Source organism: Corvus cornix, chromosome 20 (assembly GCF_000738735.6).
Source record: "Corvus cornix cornix isolate S_Up_H32 chromosome 20, ASM73873v5, whole genome shotgun sequence".
NCBI classification, from domain to species: Eukaryota; Metazoa; Chordata; class Aves; order Passeriformes; family Corvidae; genus Corvus; species Corvus cornix.
The window spans coordinates 13,824,999-13,846,251 of record NC_046349.1 but is presented as its reverse complement, the minus strand read 5'-3'; the positions used below and the strand labels follow the sequence as shown (position 1 = coordinate 13,846,251).

Here is a 21,253-nt window from a genome sequence, read left to right as displayed (position 1 = left end):
GATATCCCTCAGCCGGAGCTGTTGAACAGCAGTTGTGTAGAGGGCTGTCAGCGACTGGGGCTGTCAGCTTGGGCTGCTTTTCCCTGATACTGCATAGGATTTTTATTTGGCTTTGGAAAGGTTTCTTAGCAGGCGCTCAGCCTTTGTGTGTAGCAGGGAGGTGATTGGTTTTACTGACCACAGTGACAGCTACGAGAGTTTTGTGCAGTAGTCTGTAATAATCTTGCTAATGAAAGCCTGTATTTTAAAAGTCTTTGCTGTCAAAGAGGAAGGGCATATTAAGTAGGGTCTCCCAGGGATTAATGGGAACAGTTTTGGTGAGTGTTTGCTGTAATAACTTGGGTGACAGAATGGAGAGCATTTTTATAACATTTGCAGTGATTCCAGCACGGAGTGCACGGCTGAGATTTCAAATGACCCTGAGATACTGCAGAGCCAGTCTGAACTCAACACATTGGAACTCTAGGAGAAAAAACGATGTCGTGTGCCACAAAGGAGGAATATCACACCTCAAATGAGCACTGTGAGGCACAACCAGTGCAGAGGAGACTCTGGGGACTGTAGTGCTCGCAGCCTGGGCAGTGCTGCAGAGCAGCCGCGCTGCTCCCAGCGCTCAGAGCAGGAGGAGCGGCTGGGAGACATCAGAGGGCGTCATTTGTGTTCCACTCAGCGCTAGGCAGGCTCGGCTGGAGCACTGTCCGGGCTCAGGCATTGCACTCACCCTTACAGAAAGACGCAGGCAAACCACAGAGGAGAAGAGCAACCACGACTGTAAGAGGCTTAGAAATGTGAGCTGTGTGGAAGGGTGGAATTCATTCTTTGAGCTGGAAAAGAAAACACAATGTAAGGGCTCAGCAGCTGTCTTCAAATGTATAAACACATTTGTAAAGGTGACAGTAAACACTTGTCCTGTGACCGCAAATGATGGGACAAAAAGCAATTTACTGAAGAGCAATTAGGGAGATTACTTTAGATATCAAGAAAAAAAAACAAACAAACCAGACAAAACTACTACCCTGCGAGTAGCTGGAACCTCAGGAGGTTGTAAATCTGTTCAGCGGAGATTTAAAGAAAAGATTGGCTAAAGAGCTCTCAGGACTGGCTGTAACATTTGTGCCTGGGGCAGGGGAGACTTCCAGCAACCTTCACTTGCCAGCCCGTATTTCTGTGAGTTCTGGTTGCCCGTCGAGTTACAGTGATCCTTTTAGCAGGAGGCACAAAAGGACAGCTCATTACCACCCCATATGATTAATGCAGAGTTTTTCTACTATTTAATAAATCGTCCCTGGCTGTGCTGTTTGGATCAGGATCCCGTTTCCATCTGGAGACGGAGAGGAGTGGAACTCTCCATTGCAAGTAAGCAGTTTTCAAGTCCAGTTTTGGGCAATAATGACTGAAAATGGTTATTACTCATGGTCAGTGTTAATACGAATGTCCAGCAACTTGCTTGGTACCCACTGTAGGACTCACCCTCTCACTTGGACTCTGGCCTGGCAGGTTCAGGTGAGATCAAGGACTTTGTGGACATCACTGTGAGGAGTTGGTGTGAGACTGGCCAGTGTTAAATCTGGTCTGGCAAATGGAGGTCTTCCCTCTTCAGGCCTGTCTCTCCTCCATCCTTCACGAGCACAGAATTCCTGTGGGAACCAGAGGTGATCCTGCCCCTGAGGGTGACCAGGAGTGCCTCAGCAGTTTTTCTGCAGTGATCAGCTGTGCATGGAGGACTGGACGAGGACTCCCAGAGTCAATTAACTACTTTGTGCTCCTGGAGGAACTAGCAGTGCTGCAGAGAAAAATTTCAATCCCACTTTCATTACTTTTACAGCCTGTGGCCACTTTTCCTTCTGTTCCTTTGATTGTTGACATTGAAATCCTGTTCTATCAGTTTCCCTGGTTTTTGAAGATAATTCCAGAATCATTCTGCACTCAGGAGCAGTGCTGCCAGGAAAACAAGGTATTTCAACCTCACAGCACCTTTTACCTCTCACCTCCCAAACAAATCAGGAGGAGAGGATCCTTTCTTCTAAAGTACTGCATTCCTTTTGGGGCACTCAGGGCAGGGAAAACATTCCCAGGCTGGAGTGTGTTCAACGCAGGGCCACAAGGATGGCCAGTGCATGGAGTACCTGCTCTGCTGAGACAAGGGGGACTGGACTTGTGCAGCCTGGAGAAGAGCGGCCTTTGGGGACTCCTGATGGCTTCCAGTGTCAACAAAAAGCTTATCAGAGAGATAGCAGGCTTTCAAAAGCCCATTGGATTGAGCCTGAGCAGCCAAGTCTGCTCTCCCAACTCACCCTGCCCTGTGCAGGAGGCTGGACTAGAGAGCTCCTGAGGGCTGTGCCAGCCTGGACTATCTGGGATGGATTTTTGTTTGCAATGTTGCTGCCATCCTCAGCTCCCCCTGAGATCAAGGAGACTGCATTCAGCTCTGGCTCCTCAGGGTGAGCAGATTTCCTGCAAGTGGACCCAGTTCTCCTGTCACTGCACGGTGATACCTTTTTTTTTTGCTGATTTATGGCCTATGCAGGCATTTTTTTTTGCTTGCTTCTCTTGTCTTTTCTCATGAACAGCTCCATGATTCTTAGTGCAGTGCCTCTAGAGTGCACCTTCCCATGGATAAAGCTTCCAAACCTGTCCCTGAGTTTTATTGCAAACAACTTGCTTAAACCAGCAATTTATCATTTGCTGGAGCTCAGAGCTGCTTGGATCCAAGGTATTGTGATACAGGGTTGCAATAGCAGGGGACTGCACTCAGCAAGCCACATTTCCATGCTCCTCTCATCTTGCATTCCTCCTTCCACTGGAATCAGCCTTCAGCATGCCTACAAACCCCGATCCACAGGAGCTCTGCAAGCCCTGCTTTGGGAGCTGTCCCTGCCAGCCACACCGCTGTGCTCTGGCACTGCAGCACTGCTCCTCTCTCCTGCAGTGCCCAGGGAAGGGAGGGCTCTGCCAGCCACGAGGAGTTGACCAAAAGCCTCAGAATTGCTGTTCCAAGTGTGTCTCAAAGCTCTCAGTGCAGCTCCCCTCGAGCACACAGGGCAGGTACTGGTGTGTTTGGGTTTGGTGCCTTTTTCCAAGGAATGCTAAAGATTTCCTCACCTGCCCTGCTTGAGGTAAACATGAATTTCATCCCCTAATTGTCCTTTTATTGCCAGCTGAGGTGCATTTGAACAAACGTGGTTGCCCAGCACGAATAAACTGTGTCTGTCTCAGTGGGTGAGCCAGGGCCCCATTCACTGTCCAGGGCATTTTACAGAATCCTGGCACTGATGCTCACGTCAGGATCCCACCTGCAACCACCTGGGTTAGGTCACAGGTCTGCGGCAGAGAGGGAATTAAATTTAGATATCTTACTCTCACCTTTAATCATTAAACAACTCCTCGGGCATTTGTATTTGGGGAAGAGCTTTCCTTTAGCTTTATTCCTTGTACAGTGGTGTGGGAGTTTTGTGTTTGTGCACGGGCAGCACCAGGCTCTTCTCCCATTCTGCTTCTGTCTGCCCTTGCTGCAAATCATCCAGGAGAGCTCCTGACGAGCTCCTGCACGTCTGTGTCGTGCTAGTGGCATTGGAGGAGCGAGGAGTAACACATCCCTCCTCCATCTGCAGCTCTGGGGATGTTGTGTTTGTGTTTGCAAGGTGCCCAATGTGACTAAAATTAATTTACAAACCCTTGAGATTTTACTCCAGTGCCTCGTGCTGCCAACCTCCCCCATATTCCCTCTGCAGAGCCACGGAGAAGTGTTCTGGATCCTCTCCTGGCTGGATGGTGTGTGCTGGCACCTGGGGGCTGCTGGAAAGTGTCTGAGCAGGAGAGGCTGGTGGATGTGACACCAGAATCAACATAAACTCTTACTCTGCAAAGAAACTGGGAAATGAACAGGAAATGAGCTGGAAAACAGAAAGAAGTCAGGTGTACAAATGGGCAGAAAACTCTGTAATTTGAAAAAGTAGAGAGGTGTGGATGTGCTCAAGCAGCCTCACGGGGGTTTGGTTTGAGCTGTGGAGCTTTCCCTCCTCAGTGATATCTCAAGTGCTTGGCTGTGCAGCCTCTGCTCCAATTCAGACTTCATCCAGCCTTGGAAAACCCTGGGACTGCGTGAGTGAGGAGAGGAACCTGCATGCATATATTTTGTGTGCTTAGCATAACTCCTGCCTAATCTGAACGTGTGATTAACTCCCTGGCAAAGGATAAACAGGAGAATTCCTGCCTGCAGGTGACTCTTGTCACTTTGGATTCCTTTGCAGCTGAGGAATGCAGTTGTAACTGTGGCACATAACCAGGAACCAGATTTAAAAATGTTTGTGTTCCAATGTGTTTGGTAAAATGCAGAACTTCAAGCGTGTTTAAAGAACTAATTCATATCATGTACCAACGAGAGCAGTGGAAAGTGTTTACAGGAGAGGGAGGTTCTTGGGCTGAAATGAGTTTCGGGGAACTGCTGTATTGAAACTATCAGCAACAGGGGTTTATTTATCATGGCTCTGGCAGGCTTTCAAAAACATATTACTGTGTTTTCTTTCAGATTACTGAACTGAAAGAGCCTTGCAAGGATCTGAGAAATGCCTTCCCAAGCATGTGCTTAAGCAGCAGCATTGTTCAGCTTTATGAGTGAGAATGGATAATGCTCCTAAATACTTCATTACTGCGTCTGCCTCGGGTCAGAACCTGAACAGAACCTGTGCTCTTAAACACTTCAAGGGCAAGAGGGTCCTAAATTCCAAACTAAATTTACTGGTTCCCTGATGATAGATCACTCAAACTGTCAAATGTCACCAGGCACACAATTTTCAGTAATTTATTTCTGTTCAAAAATATAGGTAAGAAGAGACCAACTCCCATTACATCACTTTTTCTAGCTCAGTCAATTTTTAATACTGGTGATACATCTAGTGGATAGGAAATAATTATCTAAGTCATAATACACTAGATTCATACAAAGAGGTATTTTGTGTTGCAGCTTTTAAAATGATTTTGACAATATAAAGGAAAAAATGTATTAGGCAAAAACCATCATGCATGACTCCTGTAACTGCTGTTACTAAAAGCTGGGGGGGATACAATAGAATTGAAACAATTTAAATCTCAGTATTTCTGCAAATAAGGCAGTAGATGGGACGTTGGTAGATGGGGCAGAGAGATCTGAGTTCCTCTGGACACCGGTGAAATTCCTGCTCAGCCTGGGCTGATTTTCCCTCTCTAGTTTGTTGTGTCTGCAAGCAGAACATTTTCAGGAGCAAAATGTGCACATGTTCACTGCTGGAAAGCTTCTCTTTGGAAAGGGAATCATCTGGAGAGTAACTGGTGAAATGGGCCCTGGGAGAGCTCTCAGGCTGGGTGGGAGGTGTGGATAATTCAGTGTGGAGCAGAGTCCTCACTGTAATTACAGCCCTGCATCCCAGGGAGCGGCGCTGGGGCCACTGGCACAGGAATTTCCCGTCTCTGTGCCCGGGGTGGAGCTGTGCACAGCAAACACGGAGCTCCCAGCCTCTCCAGGGTTTGTGGCAGGCAGGTGAGCACAGGGAATTCCTGCTGCCCCTCTGTGCTGCTGTTCCCATGGAACCGTGCCTGGCAGCCCCGTCTGTGCCATGCTGGGTGAGGGGTTTGGGGTGGGGAAGGGCAGTCCCAGTGCAGGGATGGAGATTTTGACCATCCACCACCACTGCCTCCCGGGGCTCACTGCAATTCCACATCTTTATACGAGAGCGTGGAGTGACAGGAGCGGGGAATGGCTCCACTCTGGCTTAGATGGGATATTGGGAAGGAATTGTTCCCGGGGAGGGTGGGCAGGCCCTGGCACAGGGTGCCCAGAGAAGCTGTGGCTGCCCCTGGATCCCTGGGGCTGTTCAAGGACAGGTTGGATGCCTGGGACAGTGGAAGGTGTCCCTGCCAGGGAGGTGGAATGTGATGAGGTTTAAGGCCCTTCCCACCCAGGCTGTTCTGTGATTCCACGATCTCTAATGAGATTTTCCCTTTAACTTGGACCAGACCGAAAGTTCTGTTCTCTGAGAGCAAAGGCATTTCCCTGAGGAGCCTCCCAGAGTGGTTCTGCACCCCATGGCCAGAACGAGCTGCAGTGGGAGGCAGAGGGGAGCTCAGCCTGCTCGGACCCTGCCAGACCCCACGGGCTCTCAGGGGACTCGTGGGCACCAGTGCCCCTTGGCTTTGCTGAGGGGACTTCCTTGGACTTTCCTGCTGATTTCTTCAATTCTTTCTTTGTGGAAGAGGTGTGGCTCTGTAAAACTCCCACACCCATGAACCTGTAACGTATTCATCTCAGATAAAACCTGGGAGTGAAAATAATAAAGGAACTCATTAGTTTTTAGCTGTATGTAGCTCTGAAAGAAATGCTTTTGATCCTGCTTCTAAAACTTCCCTGTGGGTTACTCTATTTCTTTGGAAAGTATATAGCCCCATAACACTGTTTCCTTTCTAAAATAATAAATAAATCTTCCATGTGGCTGAATGGTGAACCTGAACATCTATTTTGCTAAATCCAGACTATTAATTTAATCTCATTATGATTCAATGACTGCTGAAACTATTAACAGTTAATAAAAGAAAAGGCAGTAGAGGCCAGGTAAAATATCTCACGGAGAGATTTAGCTTTCCTAGTACATGATAAAATCAATATAAATAAATTCAAAGTTAAACCAATGTGTGATTCTTATAATTCAGAAATGGAACCCCATATACAAGAAGCAAGACTTGCATAATGCAGTTATTATACCTAATTACTGTTCAGCTGTATGACTTGCTTACAGCAAAATTACCACAAAATGTGGACCAGCTTTCTGCTTAATAAGATTCTTTTCCTTCTTATTAAGTTTATGAAATACTGCTCTGAGAAAAATTCTTGTAGAAATCATAAGAATAAGATCAGGTTGCTCACTGGCAGTTTGCTGTGGGTTAGTCATTCACATTCACTGAACTTTCGAAGCTCATGGATTTATCTAAAAATGAATAGTATTTTTTGGCATTTCCTGTTTGATTGGGCCCTCCTAGCAGCAGGCTGCAGCTGCAACCCTTTGGAATTCGGGCATGGCAACTTCTTGCTTGTTTTGCCCATTGAAATTCCTGTCAGAACTGCTTTGGAGTCAGGGAGAACTGGTGTGGGGTCCCAGCTCCATCCTGGGCAAGGGCTCAGGCAGCCTCTGAGGCTCCTTTGTACCTCTCTCTCTGTCGGTCTCGAGGCATCCGGAGCTTTTGCTCCTCTGTTGGCACAGTGTGGACAGAAGGCAAGTTCACAGACAAGCACAGTTCTCTCTTACTTGGTGTCTTTTTTGGCTCAGATTTTGAGCAAATTGTGGTTTAATTAGCACTGAGAATTTTGTTTGTCCTCATGCAGCGAGGATGGGCTCTGCTGCTGTGGCTCCTGGAGGCTGCCACAAAACAAATAAAGAAGAGTAATTTTCCAGCATGAGCCCAATAAATCTGTGCTTTTTGCCACTTCTGTGTTTAATCTGGCAAAGGAGGGCAGCTGGGAGGGTGCACTGAACAACTGAGTTCTCTCTTGGATCTTGTGGCTGTTGGGAATTGAAGAACAATGTTAGCATTTGTTGTTTCTCTCAGAGAAACCAGCACTGTCTTGACAAATGTGTTGAAATAACTCACAAATGGATGGTTCCTCTGCAGGAACAAATACACTCTAAGGTCACTCCCCTGCATCTGCAGGCATTCTAGGACTACAAAAGGTAAAGATTTATTTTATTTTATACAAATGTAAGAAAAATCTCCGTATTTTCAGTCTCTGAATCATCTTTGCAATGCCATGTCATAGCTATAACAAGGTCTGATTGCTTTGCTGATCAAATCTTAGCTTAGCAGTGCTCTGATAAAAAAGATATCAATGAGTTCTTGGCTGCTACTCTTTTTCTGTCAGACAGGCAGATAAACCGGACCAGTTTAATTGGAAAATGGGCACTGGAGCACCAGCACAGTGTGTGGGGGAGAGATCCCATCTCCTCTCTTTCGGTAAGTGACTTAACTGTCCTCTCGTGGAAAGTGTTTCATGTCCAGGAGATGCAGAACAGAACATAATTGCAGTGTGGGATTTTCACAAGTGCTTCGCTGGGGATATTTGGGAGTCACTTAGGTAGTTTTGCAGTTTGTGGTGCAGAGTGTGTAAAATTACTTTAATAATTAATTCAGGCAGTAGATTTTATGGATATGCTTAGGGGTGTTTTGTACTGAATTCTGGCTGCGTTTGTTTTTCAGTCTCATTCCTCTTGGTTTATGGTTTTACAGTCCCTGGTACCTTAGAAAATTGGAGCAGTCATGTTAGCATTGTCCAGTCTCTCTCTACACCTCTCTCTACAGACAGAACCAAGAGGAAATGGGATGAATCAGCTCAGGCTGCGCTGGCACTTCTGTAAGAATTCCACAGGCTAACACAGTTCTGGCAAGACAAGCAGCATGTGAGGGGTCACCTTCTGGAGCTGCTTGCCTTTGAAGTGTGGTGGAGGTGAGACTGAAGCTGATTATCTCCAGCAAAGGGAGGCTTAGATTTGTTATTTCTCATCTCTGGCATTTTGTTCAACTCGCCTGCCAAGAACAACACAAGAACGAAGTTCCAGGGTGTCCACGGCTTTCTGAACACCCAGAGCTGATGGAATGGTCGGGTCCAGCTCTCTTCCAGGCTCTGGTGTAAGTCCTGTTTCTGTGTTTATATGAACACAAGCACTTGTAGGGCAGCATTAGGGTTGTGTTCGTGCTCTAACCCTCTGTGGAGCAGAGCTGTGCTCAGAGGCCAGGAGGAGCCAGTTGTGTTTGCAGCTGTGGGGCCTGGGACGCTCCAGGGAGGCTCAGCGGAGGCTGCTCTGGTTAACGAGGATCTGTTAATTAATAAATCATCAGTGTTCCCAAGGGTCTGCAGTGGGCTGCCCTGACAACCTGAGACTTTCCCTTTGTCCGGCAGAGATCCCCTTCCCCTCCTGCCCTGCGTGCTCTGCCCTGGGGCCAGAGCAGGATTTGGCAGTGCCAGGTCTGGGTGGACTGTGGGGTCTGTGCCAGGAGCTTGGTGGGACACGGACAGGGACAGGGACACAGGGATAGGGACACAGGGACAGGGATACAGGGACATGGACAGGGATACAGGGATACAGGGATATGGACAGGGACAGGGATACAGGGACAGGGATACAGGGACATGGACAGGGATACAGGGACATGGACAGGGACAGGGACAGGGATACAGGGACAGGGACACAGGGACAGGGACAGGGATACAGGGACATGGACAGGGACAGGGATACAGGGACATGGACAGGGATACAGGGACATGGACAGGGATAGAGGGGCATGGACAGGGACAGGGACATGGACAGGGATACAGATACGGACACAGCTTTCTGCTTCCAGGGGTGAGGCAGGCTGAGCTGAAGGGAGACACTGACACCCTGCCCAGGGTTTGGCTTGTAGACCCAGTTCCAGGGGTGCAATTGCACAGCTCGCTGTGCTGGGCTGGGGTCTGTCAGGAGGACATTGAGCACACACCGATTGCAGCTTTAATTACAGAAATTGCAGTTGGTCTTTTCCTCTCTAGCTGGAAGTAGGAGTACTTAGGCAGTGACCTGGAGACACATCCAATTAGCTCCCTCTGAAAGCCACCACATAATGACTTGTTAAAAACTTCCCTGATGCTGCATTGCGGGCAGCAATAATTATTTGCTGCACTCAGAGTATGACTTCGTTCTGAGTAAATGATAACTTTTCTAATTCCTGGAAAATGCTTCTGTGTCCTGCTGTGAGCAACAGTTACTGGTTAAGAGCTGATGCAATGGTTTTATCTGCATGTGGAGCTGCAGCCCTAGAGCCCTGTGAGGGGTTGGGGCCTGTCCAGCCCTCTCTGTAGAAGCAGAATTCCTTCCTTGTTCATCCCATGTCCCATTCTCACCCGTCCATCCCATACACAGCCCATTCCCACCTGCTCTGTCACCCCCAGGCTTTGAGATGGATCCTCCAGTGGGGCTAAAATCTTGCAGCATTCTACCATGAATGCTAATTCTTGCTACTTTGGGCAGGAAAAGCTTCCCAGTTTTTTCCATGCTGCCTGGATAGTTCCAGCTCCTGCTGATGTTCCACAGGAAGCTGTGTTGTACTCTCTGTGAGTGCTCCTATGGCAGATTCCTTACTGATCTCCTCTAGCCCAACTTCCCAGGGTGCTGCCCTGAGCAGAGTTTATTGCATTTTTAACCAGTTCCTAATACCTCCTGAAAATCCCTTCCAGTAAATAAAGCTCATTTCAACGGACCCATCACATCTGTCCCAGAGTTCTCTGCACTCCTCTTGAATGCAGGATCTTCTTATTGTTTACATTTTTCACATAATAGGATGGAGACATCCTGGCACATCTGAAGTTTCCAGCAGGGCTGATTTGTTTGTCTCTGTCACTGAACCCTTTCCCAGTGCACCGTGAGCCCGAGGTTTGGCAGGTACAAATGAAACCTCTAGAACCATACAGTTACTCCCTGCCATGACTCAGAACAAGTTTTTCATCAAGCTGGAATTATAATCAGTGATGACAAAGGGGGAAGGATGCCAGGGGGATGATCCATGGAGCAAGGAGGGGACAGGAAACACCACCTGGAGTCTGGAGCTGAGCGGATCCATGGCCAAGCCGCTCCAGGGGTCTCCATGGTCCTGCTGTCCCAGGAGAGAGTGGGCAAAGCACAATTCCAGGGTCCTTAGCAGCACTCCCACGCACTGAGTGCTTCCCACGGGCAGAGCTGCTGCTCCTCAGGCAAGATTCCTTGGATCCTGGATCCCTGTGCGAACTTCTCTGGATTGGATGTGGACCGGGATTGCCAATCCCAGTCATTGGCCATGACCACAAGAGCCACTCTGGAAAAGGGGATTTCTGGGGCAGGAGGAGCTCCAGCTGTGCTGTACGATATCAAGAGGCCCAAATTCTGCAAAATGCTGCCCTCCCAGCTTAGGGCCAGGGCAGGCAAGTTGCAAACACACTTGGAGGAACAAATGCTGGACCACATTCTACCCAAGTTCAGAATATTTGGGGATGATTCTCGTCTTACTGGCCCACAGATTTTGTTTTTCTTATGCCTGTAACACTTTCTAGTTAAAGTGAATAATAATAACAGATTCAGGTTTGCTTTAATTTTTTTTTAATCCAATATTTTCCTGACTAAACTTCTCATGAGATGGAAAGCTCACTCCAGGGTGAATTTGGCCCACATGACAGGCAGAGTCTAGGATGAGAGCTGCTATCTAAAGAGGAAAAAGTAAATTTACCCATGGAAGGAAAGGAAACAAAGGCAATATTTATCCACAGCAGGGCTGCTATAGAGACTGGGCCATCTCAAACAGCAAGAATAAAAAGAGATGTGTGCTAAATTATCTCTGCTTGGTTCTGTCAGCAGCAGGCTCGTTACCATCACTACCTGCTGCACTTGTTCTGAACAACAGCTCCACCACTACTGCTTTAGAGGTTTATACTCACAAAAAACTCTAGATTTGTGCAACTGGATGATTTCATTTTACTTTGACAATGAGGTTTCAGCCTTTAGAAAAAAGCTTTTCAGTCTCTTTCCCAGACTCCAAGTTAAAAGAATAATTTGTCATGGAAAAGTACAAAAATGGGCCTAAAGAGAATGAAAGTAACATTTATTTTTTTTCCTCTGCATAAAAATGTACCTCAGAAGTTGAAAGGAAAAGATGCAAATGAAGAAGGCTGATTTAGGCACCGCTGCAGATTACACACATTCTGTGCAGTCTTTGTTTACTTAGGGATGTAGACTGAAAATAAAACAAACATGGTTCAGATTTTTAAGTAGGTTTCCAGAAATCTTTCTGTGAATTCTGTTTTATCCTATTTATAGCCTGTCAGCATCAGTAGGTGTAGAACAACAAACCTACATTGCCTTGCACCTCTGTGCTCATGTGAAGGGTGTACAAACCACAGCTGGGAAATGTTCATTCCATAGATCAACGTCTCAGGCCACTTGGGGTGTCCCAAAAACATCCCTGTCCATGTGCAATGGCTTTGCTGCTCTCCTGGGATCTCCCTGACCTCCCACAGCAGACAGCCACAAACCAGCGGGATTGGGAGTGTTTTGTACCCTTGGGATCCAACCCTTGGGATCCATCCCTTGGGATCCATCCCTCCTTTCTGCCCGGATGAGGAACTGCAGCCAGGACTGGCAACCTCTGTAAAACCTGCTGGGAAAACTCCAACCCAGCAGCTTTGCTGGATCTGATGTTCCCAGACCTGTGCAAGGCACTCACTTAAACACCCTGAGATCAAATTTTCCCCAGGGAGCCGATGAGGTGACAGGTGTTTAACGGGAGCTCCTGCCTGGATGTGGGGAAGATCAAAGTGCTCAATCTCAGGCCCCAGGGAAAGGGGCTCCCAGCAGGCAGGAACAAATCTCCTTAGGGGGAAGATCTGTGACAGGCACCCAGACTGCACACAGTCACCTGCACAAGGAGGAAAAGTGATGCCCAATACGTGAATGTTGTGTCTTATTCTGCTCATGCACTGGTGAAAGAAATGTAATAAATAAAGGGCCCTGTGTGGTGTATTTCCTATGTTTGTGTACCCAGGCCAGGCCAGGCTCATGTTCTGGAGCAGTTGCTGTGTGGTTTTGTGGGGGGCTGGTGAAGACTTGGCCAATAAACTGGGCCATGTGTTACCCTGGTAGGATGTGGCAAAAGTGATTTAGTCTCTTTTTAGTCATCACACATCGGTGTTCTCAGTGAGACACTTCATTTAACAACTCCTATTTGACATTACTGCTAAATAATCCAGCCAGAAGTGGTTTGATGTGCTGCATTCACATTGCACCTGAGATGACAATAGAGAGTTGTGTTTCTGGTGCTCCTTGTCCAGGCACCGCTCCAGAGGACACAGATAAGTGCCAGGGAAAGTCCCCAGCTGCAGCTGCTTGTGCTGAACAGGTATCATGTGTCAGGAGCCAAATTTCCCTCCTCTTTCTTTCCTCTTTGCTTGAGACCCCTTGTACAAAAACGCAGGAGCCCAGGTGACTGTGTCACTGAAGGGCTTTATGCAGGGAAAACGGGCGTGTCCGGGGCTTTCTGTATGGAGCTGCTCACTGCTCTTAGGAGTCACCAGGGCTATGTGTAACCGGGGAGCTATTAGCTTGAGAAATGATCTGGAAAGGATTAATAATGAATAGAAAACTGGGATATTGAAAGGCATCAACTGTTCTCCGGGGAAGAGAACATGCTCCATGTTTAATTCTGTGATCCTGGAGGCAGTGGGGTATTTCCACACTGGGAATCAGGTGTGGGTGTCACCCATGGGAATGGTTTGCATGTCAGAGGTGCGGATAAAAATGTTCTGAATATTTTTATAGGCACCTGTGAATTATTAATGGGGCTAATACTGTCATCATGTCAACTGAATTATTGATATAGGCTGAGTTCAGGAGCCTGGTCTGTGGGTGCACATTCTCATGAGTGACAATCTGAGGGGCACTTTGAGAGTGGACCCAAATCCACGGTTATCCATCTCCATGTGCAAATTCCTTCTGCACCTTCCCCCACCCTGTGCAGCTCTCACTGAGCCTTCCTCTCCATCGCTGATGAGGGCTGGAGATCTTCATCAAGTATTTTCCATATTACTTTGGTTTTTCCAACTTTTCCTGAAATGTGTGCGTGCTGTAATAACGATGATCAAATCAGTGTTAAATTATGTGCCACATTTTTGGCCAGCACCAAAATTAAGAATACTTTATCAGCCATTATGAAAGCCATATTTGGAGAATAGAGCAACAGTAGCTCCAGTCAGCTTCCTCTTACCATTAGGGTAATTACATGATGTAATTTTGGATATGATGGAATTGGTAGATACCTTAGAAAATTCCAGTATGTGCCTGTCTGCATCTTCCAGGGCCTAACACCTTCTCAATGCTCACTGTGTGTAACAAAGTCACTTCTGAACTGGAATTTATACTTCTGCATAAATTAGGGATGCTGGAAATGTTTACCTTGTGGGTGACTGGCAGGTTTACACTGTGGGTTCATGAAAGTATGCAGGACATTCTTCATTCTGAGATTTTTTACCTCATCAAGGCATGATGTCACATCAGGGTTGGAAAATCCAGATAAAAATAACCCCCAAGTGGGAAATACCACAATGCTTGATCCATTCTGAGGTGAGTTGCAGTTTCCCCAGTTCTTTTCAGCATTATTCTCTTTGTAGCTTTTAAACTCTATGAAAAACAGCAAAGAAAGGATAAGCCAATTATTAAACAGAAGGAGTTAATTATGTTTTCTTGTCATTCTCTTTTATATTTGTGAACTTAAGGCCTTGAAGCAAACTTTCTGTCACCAGTTACGAGTCAGTCCCAGTGCTCAGGTTGGGGTTTCCATCCAGAAGGAGTTTTCCTTGCACTCTTTTTCACAATCCGTCCCATCCCTGCTGGGCTCACAGGGGTTACTGCTCGTGGCTGCTGCCCAGGACTAAGCAAGGCACTGGATGCTGGTCCCAGGCTGCTCATCAGCTCCTCCCTGATGGTAATTCTCTATGCCATGGGATTCTGATACTTAATTCTGCTTTCTATTAATGTTTCTTGTCCTTTGACCTGTGACAGAGGGAGCAAAGTTAAGTGCAGGGTAATTTCTTCCTGCCGTACATGGGCATACATGGAAAATTTGGGATGCTTTATTATCCAGCTGCAGCTGGTGTTTTCTTGGTTTGCTCTGGGTTCCTGGCATGTTTTATTGCAGTGTCTGGAAAATCAATTTTTCTTCTCCCAGCTACAAAGCAGTACATGTGTTCTTAAACAAAACCCTGTCATTCTGACCAACAACTTTAGTTTTTCTTCCCTGGTGTTGTCATGAAATCTACTTCACTCCCATATATTTGCTCTTTAATTTTAGTGTTGCTTTTAGCGATCTTACTTAGTTTAAGGATGCTGTCAAACAGCAGATTATACAAAAGGGCTGCATGTGTATCTAGTGTTTCTCTAAAAGGGGTTGTTTTATTTTAATTATGCTTTCTAAGCTGTAAAACTTCACTGGTTTCTTTCTTCCCTCTTTCTTGTTTACTACATATCTTCTTGTTTAAGGGAGATAGATGGGTTAGTGGTGAGAGTCACAGTTTAACTGCTCCTCAGATGGGGATTTGTGGGAGAAAAAAGACAAAAAATGTAGTATTGCTGCTTTCATTTGCTGCCAGGCGTGCCCCTGTGGATCCAGATGTGCAGCTCTCTGTCCCCATGGCAGGGATGTGGCATTGTGGCTGTGAGAGGATCTGGGGCAGCCCAGAGTCGTCTCCATTAGCAGTGGATGTTAATATGGATTGTCTGGGAGAATGGAGGGTTTGTATGGTTGGTTATCATTGGCACAAGCCTGGATTCCTTTGAAGATCCAGCTCCCACTGGTCCCACTGGGGCTGTGGATTCAGAAGGAGAAAAGAAGCCCAGGATCAGGGAGTGTGGCTCTTCCCCCTCTGGGCTTCCAGCTCTGCTTTCCTGGGAATGCTGAAAAACGTATTCTGTAACAACATTTTGGTGACTCCACAGCATTGCTGCTGTTTACAGAGGGTCGGGAAACAAAAGCAAAGAGTTTTAAATGTTCAATATCTCCCCTGGACATCACCTTCCCTACAGGCAGCAGAGTCCCAGTGCCTGATGAGAGGGGGGAGCTGTGCTGGGAGCTGCTGGAAAGAAACGGGGCTGGGTGTTCACATCCTCACAGGCCAGCCCTGGGAAATACTGGGTATAAAAATGTTCCTCATCCGAAGGAAACGGGTGAGGATAACCCACCCCAATCCAAAGCATGTCCAGCTGATTTAAGCAGGAATTTGAAAAGGTATTTTTGTAATAGGAGTCTCTTAGATTTTTCTTTAGACCTTTAAGACAACCTTGGGAAACAAATTCTGGAAGACAGCAGGATATTGCTCCATGGACTCCCAGCAGCAGGGCTGTGCCACTGCTGGCTCAACAGTCCTCAGATTATTTTGGGGGCTAGTTAAAGATATTCCTGTTTAAAAGGGCTTGAAGTTGTTTTGCTTCTCAGAGGAATATGTTGATTTCTCTTTAAAAATCAGCTTTTTACTTCTGCGTTTACAGGTCACACCTGTAGCTGTGTAGGGGTAATTAACCCTCATTTCTGAACAGCTGAAAGCAATATCTTTTGTGTGTGTGTGTGGGGGGACATGTGTTCTTCCTGCTTCCCTGTGCTTTCTTTCCCAGAAAGACTCACAGTGCTGCTTTCTTCCATGCCATGTGTTGGTCTCACTTTACCAGTTTTTTATTTTATATTTTTTTAAACTCCACTAACACTTAAAATTCAGGCCAAGCCTTGGAACTCTGGAATGTCTGGGATGGAGCACGCACAGCCATCAATTTTCAGTTCCTCACATAAGAAGAGACTGAGTAGACCAGACTTGAACAAGCTGCTCCTGAGTCTGGGAGATTAAGCGAGGACATCACAGTGCAGGTAAGGGTGTTATAAAGGGGGTTTAAAATTCAAGTCTGAACTGCTGCTTTTTCTTGCGCTGCCAAACTCTCTCCTTTTGCACAACCTTGGTCCCTCAGGCCTGAGGATTGAGAGAGACTTTGCAGGGCTGTTGCTGGTACAAAGGAAGCACTTATCTGGTCCAGCTGCTGTGTGGGGAGTGTGGCAATGTGGGAGTGGAGGCTCTGCTGCAGAAAAGCTGCACTTGGTCAGTGGTTTCCTTGTGAAGCTCTGCTGCTTTATCCCTGTGCAAACACGTGGGACAGGTACAGCAGCAATGTTTCTGCAGCTGGGACCTGGTTCCAGCAGAGTTAATGTTGTTCTTGGCTTTAGTGGAGGCAGAAACCCTCCACAAATCCCTCTGGTGCAGAAGGCAGAGCCATTGTTGATGATAACAGAGCTTTTAACTCCCTTTCTCTGTGCAGACCTCAGTCCTGCAGATAAGTGCTGTCAATAAGGGGGGTATTTGTACATAATACAATTTCTTGCTGCTTGTCTCTTTTCATAAGAGCTCTTCATCTTGTTACCAGGCAGTCAATGCTATTAGAACCAAGCATGCAACCCCAGAGAGGCTGATCTTTTCTGTCCAAACTTGTTTGACATTATACTGACATGAGAGTTTTCGTGATTTGAGATTTATTTATAGCTCTTGTGATGGCAGCAGTATACTTGCAGCTGGGTTTAGGGGTTTGACACCCTTTGGAGCCTTTTTGACTTGGAGAAGCACCCATTCCTCAGCTGCAGACACTCACAGAGGTGAAAGGGGGAAGTTGGTAGGAACATTCCTGGTGCCAGATCAGCTCCTTGCATAGGGGAATGGTGGGTGGCTGGTGGGAGTTTGTGGAAGGGTATCGTCCATTTTTGTTTGCAAGAGAGTAAAATTGGCTTTCATTAGTGCTTTGTTTTCTCCTCTTTGTTCACATCCTGAACATCAGCTGTCCCCAGGTGTTTCCAAAGTTCCTGTGCCTGCTGGGGCAAAATCACCACAGAAAAAGGCAGCAGCAGGTCTTGGGATAATCCATTTTCCTGGAACAAACCTGTGCAGGGCATCCATGTGCTCACACAGCTGCAGGCTGGGAGGGTGAATCCATCTGGAGATCCAAGGCCTCTGATCACTGGGATAATCTGGGTGTAGGCAACAAGGCCATGGAATTTACTGGAATTAAAAGAATAAAAGGGGAGGTGGGGGAGGGGGAGGGTCTACAGTAACTCAAGAAGCCCAACTCTGAATGAGCGTTTCGTATTTGGACTCTGAGCCTGGTGGCACAGTGAGTTCAGTCCAGTCTCAGTAGTTAAGCTGATTCTGTGAGACTTCACACAAGCAGGAGGGTATTTTACAAGATAGGCTTTGTATTCAGGTCTCACAGGACTGAAAAGTCCTTAAACCTCCTTCTCTCGAGAAATTCATGTCTAGCCAAATATTTAAGAAGCAATCAGAGCTTAACAGGCATCCAATTTATTCACCATCTTAACAAAACAGGCTTGATTTTTTTTTTTTTTTTACTGGTTTGCTTCTCAAGAGTTACAAAAATACCCAGTGGAGATTGCTAATAGGAAATATCACCTGCTTTGTTATTCTGTTTGTTCGTGGGAGTGGACTTCAGGGTAGAAGTTTTCATCTGTATTAAGAATGTAAGTATTTTCCAGCCTGCGTGCTTAAGGTTTTCCTAATAATAATTTTTAAAGAAAATGCTTACATGAGGTTTTGTTAGTGTATGAGCCTCGGAATAAGTCACAGTTTGCCACCTTCTGGTTTTGCCATTTGGAAAAGCTAATTTTGTTACAGGAATTGCTTCTGGCCACTCATGAGCAGGAGCTGCAGCGAAGGGGGGCCCTTCTGAAGCATTTCTGTGCTTTTGAGAGGCTGTTTTGTTTTTTTTTTTTTCCTGTGTTCATTACTGCTTCTCTTTGCTTGGGGAATGGTCCTACCCAGAACCAAACTCCACTTTTTTTCTAAGGGCACCTTCTGTGTTTTTAAGTGAGCTCTGTGAGCCCCTGATTGTTGCCTAGTTAAGGAGAGCTCTAATGACCCCATCTCATTTCCCTGGTTTAATGAGCAGAGTGGCAGCTCAGACGCTGCCAACTTCTGAAACACAATTCAACACTAAACCCTCCATCAGCTTGGAGTGACTCTCAAACACTGATATTATTCCAGTGTTTGATGGATGGGAAGAGGTGACGGAGCAGATAATTGGGTTGGGCTGGACCTGGGGGTCTTCTGTGGGTGCAAACATGGGGAGTTTGAGCTGTCTGTGCAAGGGATGAGAACCTGGTGCTTTGTATTTCCAGTGGGAGAAAAAAGGGTTTGTCTGCAGGGCAGTGTTCTTTCCAGGCAAACCCAGAGCATGTGAACGGCAGCACAGCTTGGATCACTGCTGGCAACCCCCCAAAGAGGGGCTGGTGTAGGTGGAACCTACCTGGGGTGGAGGTTATGAAGAATTTTGAAGCATCTGGAATTTTATTTGTTTGGAATAAAGAAATCTAAAAGTAGAATCAGCCTGTCCTCAAAAGAAAGGTGGGCACAAGACCTGCCTAACAGCTTCGCCTGTGACAACCAAGCGTTAGAGCAGCTGAAATCTCTGGATGGAATGTTGGATCTCAAGGGACTGAATGTGTGTTTTAACCCTGTAACTGAGAGCTGAACGAGTGAGGTAAAGGCACACATGTGACTGACCATGCAGCCCTTGGGATCATTTTGGTTCAAGAGTTAAGCTCTGGTCATTGGTGATTAAACTTCAACAGCCAAGAGATCTCTGCTGGGAGGTGCTCCAGCACACTCAGTACTTTGCACACTCAAACTTTCACCCAAATCTTGTGGCTCACCTCCGCTGATGTTATTCTTTAGCGTGACCTTGGATGCCAAGGAAATAATCCTTGGAGAAGCTAATGCTCCTGCACAATGTGATTCAAATGTAAATGTGCATTTCATAGTGATTCTGCTGCTCTCCTCTCAGTTTGGGGAGTGGATCCTTGCCCTCAGGCAGCGAGTTCAGGTATTGCCTCTTTTGAGACACAGCTGAAAAGGAGAGGGCAAAAAGGCCTTAGCTGTAATCCCAGTGGGTTTTTATTTTTGTGGGTTACTGCATGAAATAACTGAGCTTGCTAGGAAATGTTGGACGACATTGGAATGTGAGAAGCCTGTTAGTGAGGACCTTTTTTGGTCTTGTACTTCATTTCTTTTTGGCCCTTTTGACCCAAAGTCTGTCCAGTCTATGAGAAGACTATAGTGAAATGATCCCACTGCAGTTGCTGATTTACAGATTGCTCCTCTACTCATTAAAGAATCTCAAGTGTTTGAAGGACTCGTAGGAAATGGTCTCATCCAAGAGGCAGTGCCCTTGAAGACCTACTTCAGAAACAGGGACAAAAGGAGACATTTAGAGCTATGGGGCAATATGATGATGTAAGAGGTAATTCTAGCAGGCTTGTTTTCTGTCTTTATTAGAGAGGATGTTAATGCTTCCTAAGTGCTACAGATTTAGAATGTTTTGGATTGGGCAAGACTTCGGTTCTGAGTTGCCGTAGTGCTCCAGGACTTGTACCTGGGACAGGAGTTCACTGTTCACTTGGTGCTCTTCAAGTGCAAACGAAGACTTGGACCTTGACCTAAAAAGTCCATTAAAATGATTTGTCTGCATGTTGTCCAGTTTATATTTAGCATTTCCTGGGCATGTGCAAGCAACTCCTGGCTTGAGCAGATTCCAGCCTAAGGCTTTGCAAGCAAAGAGAGGCCAGGGTGAGCAGGACCTGTATATATGAATTAGTAAAATTCACTGTAACTCACAATCTGTCAGCAGAGGAGTTTTAAGGTCACTCTCCAATTGTTGCCCAAGCCCATAAAATACTATTTTGCAATTCTGGTGGTATTTTTTGAAGCTCAGATATTTTCTTACCGTCATACCTGGTACATGGCTCCTTCAAAACCCCAGTTATGAGCTATCCCAGGTAAATTTTATTTATTTTAGGTTATTCTGTTGAGTCTTTAGTGGGAACAAGGACACCATCACTCTGCTCCTGAAAATTATTCCTTAAAGATGGTTGAATCTGGACTGTTTTGTTGTAACACCTCGGAATGAAGCACCAGAGCTGTATTGCTGCTCCTTCTGTTCGTAGCAGGTAGGAGGGGGCAGAGTGTGAAATAGGGAGGGTGTCATATTCAGTGTTATGCCATTGCATAGTTACAGAAATATGAAATAATTTAAAATACTCAAACCAGTGCTGCTGCAGGTTGGAGGATGAGCTTGAAAAACCAGATTTTATCACATACCCCAGTGTGATATTTTCATGTAGATCTTTCTAAAGAATGGAGCAGAAATGCCTCTTCTACCAGGGGCACCAGGTCCGTCTGCACCAAACCCCTATAGTGCACTGACACTTATTTCTGCCTGGATTAAGGGCAGATGCCGTGTGGCAGCACCAAGCCCTGCATCTCAACATCCCAAGCACGGGGAACGTGCTGGGAGTGTAAACCAGCACTGGAAGCACTTGTGGAAACAGGAATTGGGCAGTGCTTGAGCAGCTGCCCTTTGAGCCTGGACATGCCCCAGTTAAAGGCATTGGGGCCACCACTGGCAGGGACTTAGCAAGGGAATTTCAGTCACACTCTCTTCAGGTCTCAGCATCATGTGTGTTTTGTGGTTTTTAAGCTGGTTTTGAGTTGGAACCTAAACATAATGGCACTTGAGCAATTGTTCCTTTGCCTCCCACATAAAATGCTTCAAGCTGTTTCACCAGGTTCTGTCTGAAGGGCCTGGGAGAGGACAGAGCTGTGAAACACTGCAGATGTGCTGATAAATTTGGAGCTGAT

At 46.5% G+C, this 21,253-nt stretch overlaps 1 long non-coding RNA gene across 4 annotated transcripts in view; it reads left to right on the top strand.

Annotated features, from left to right (window-relative positions):
- The first annotated feature begins 7,338 nt into the window (after window positions 1-7,338).
- LOC104687597 overlaps window positions 7,339-21,253 on the top strand; it is a 91,695-nt gene continuing 77,780 nt past the window's right edge. For 3 of the 4 annotated variants that reach the window (XR_002045024.3, XR_002045026.3, XR_751564.4), the window contains exons 1-4: window positions 7,339-7,697; window positions 7,890-7,977; window positions 8,323-8,649; window positions 16,283-16,428. This is a non-coding gene — a long non-coding RNA (uncharacterized LOC104687597). Of the gene's footprint in view, window positions 7,698-7,885; window positions 7,978-8,322; window positions 8,650-16,282; window positions 16,429-21,253 lie in introns of all 4 variants that reach the window. The other variant, XR_002045023.3, reaches the window with a different exon arrangement.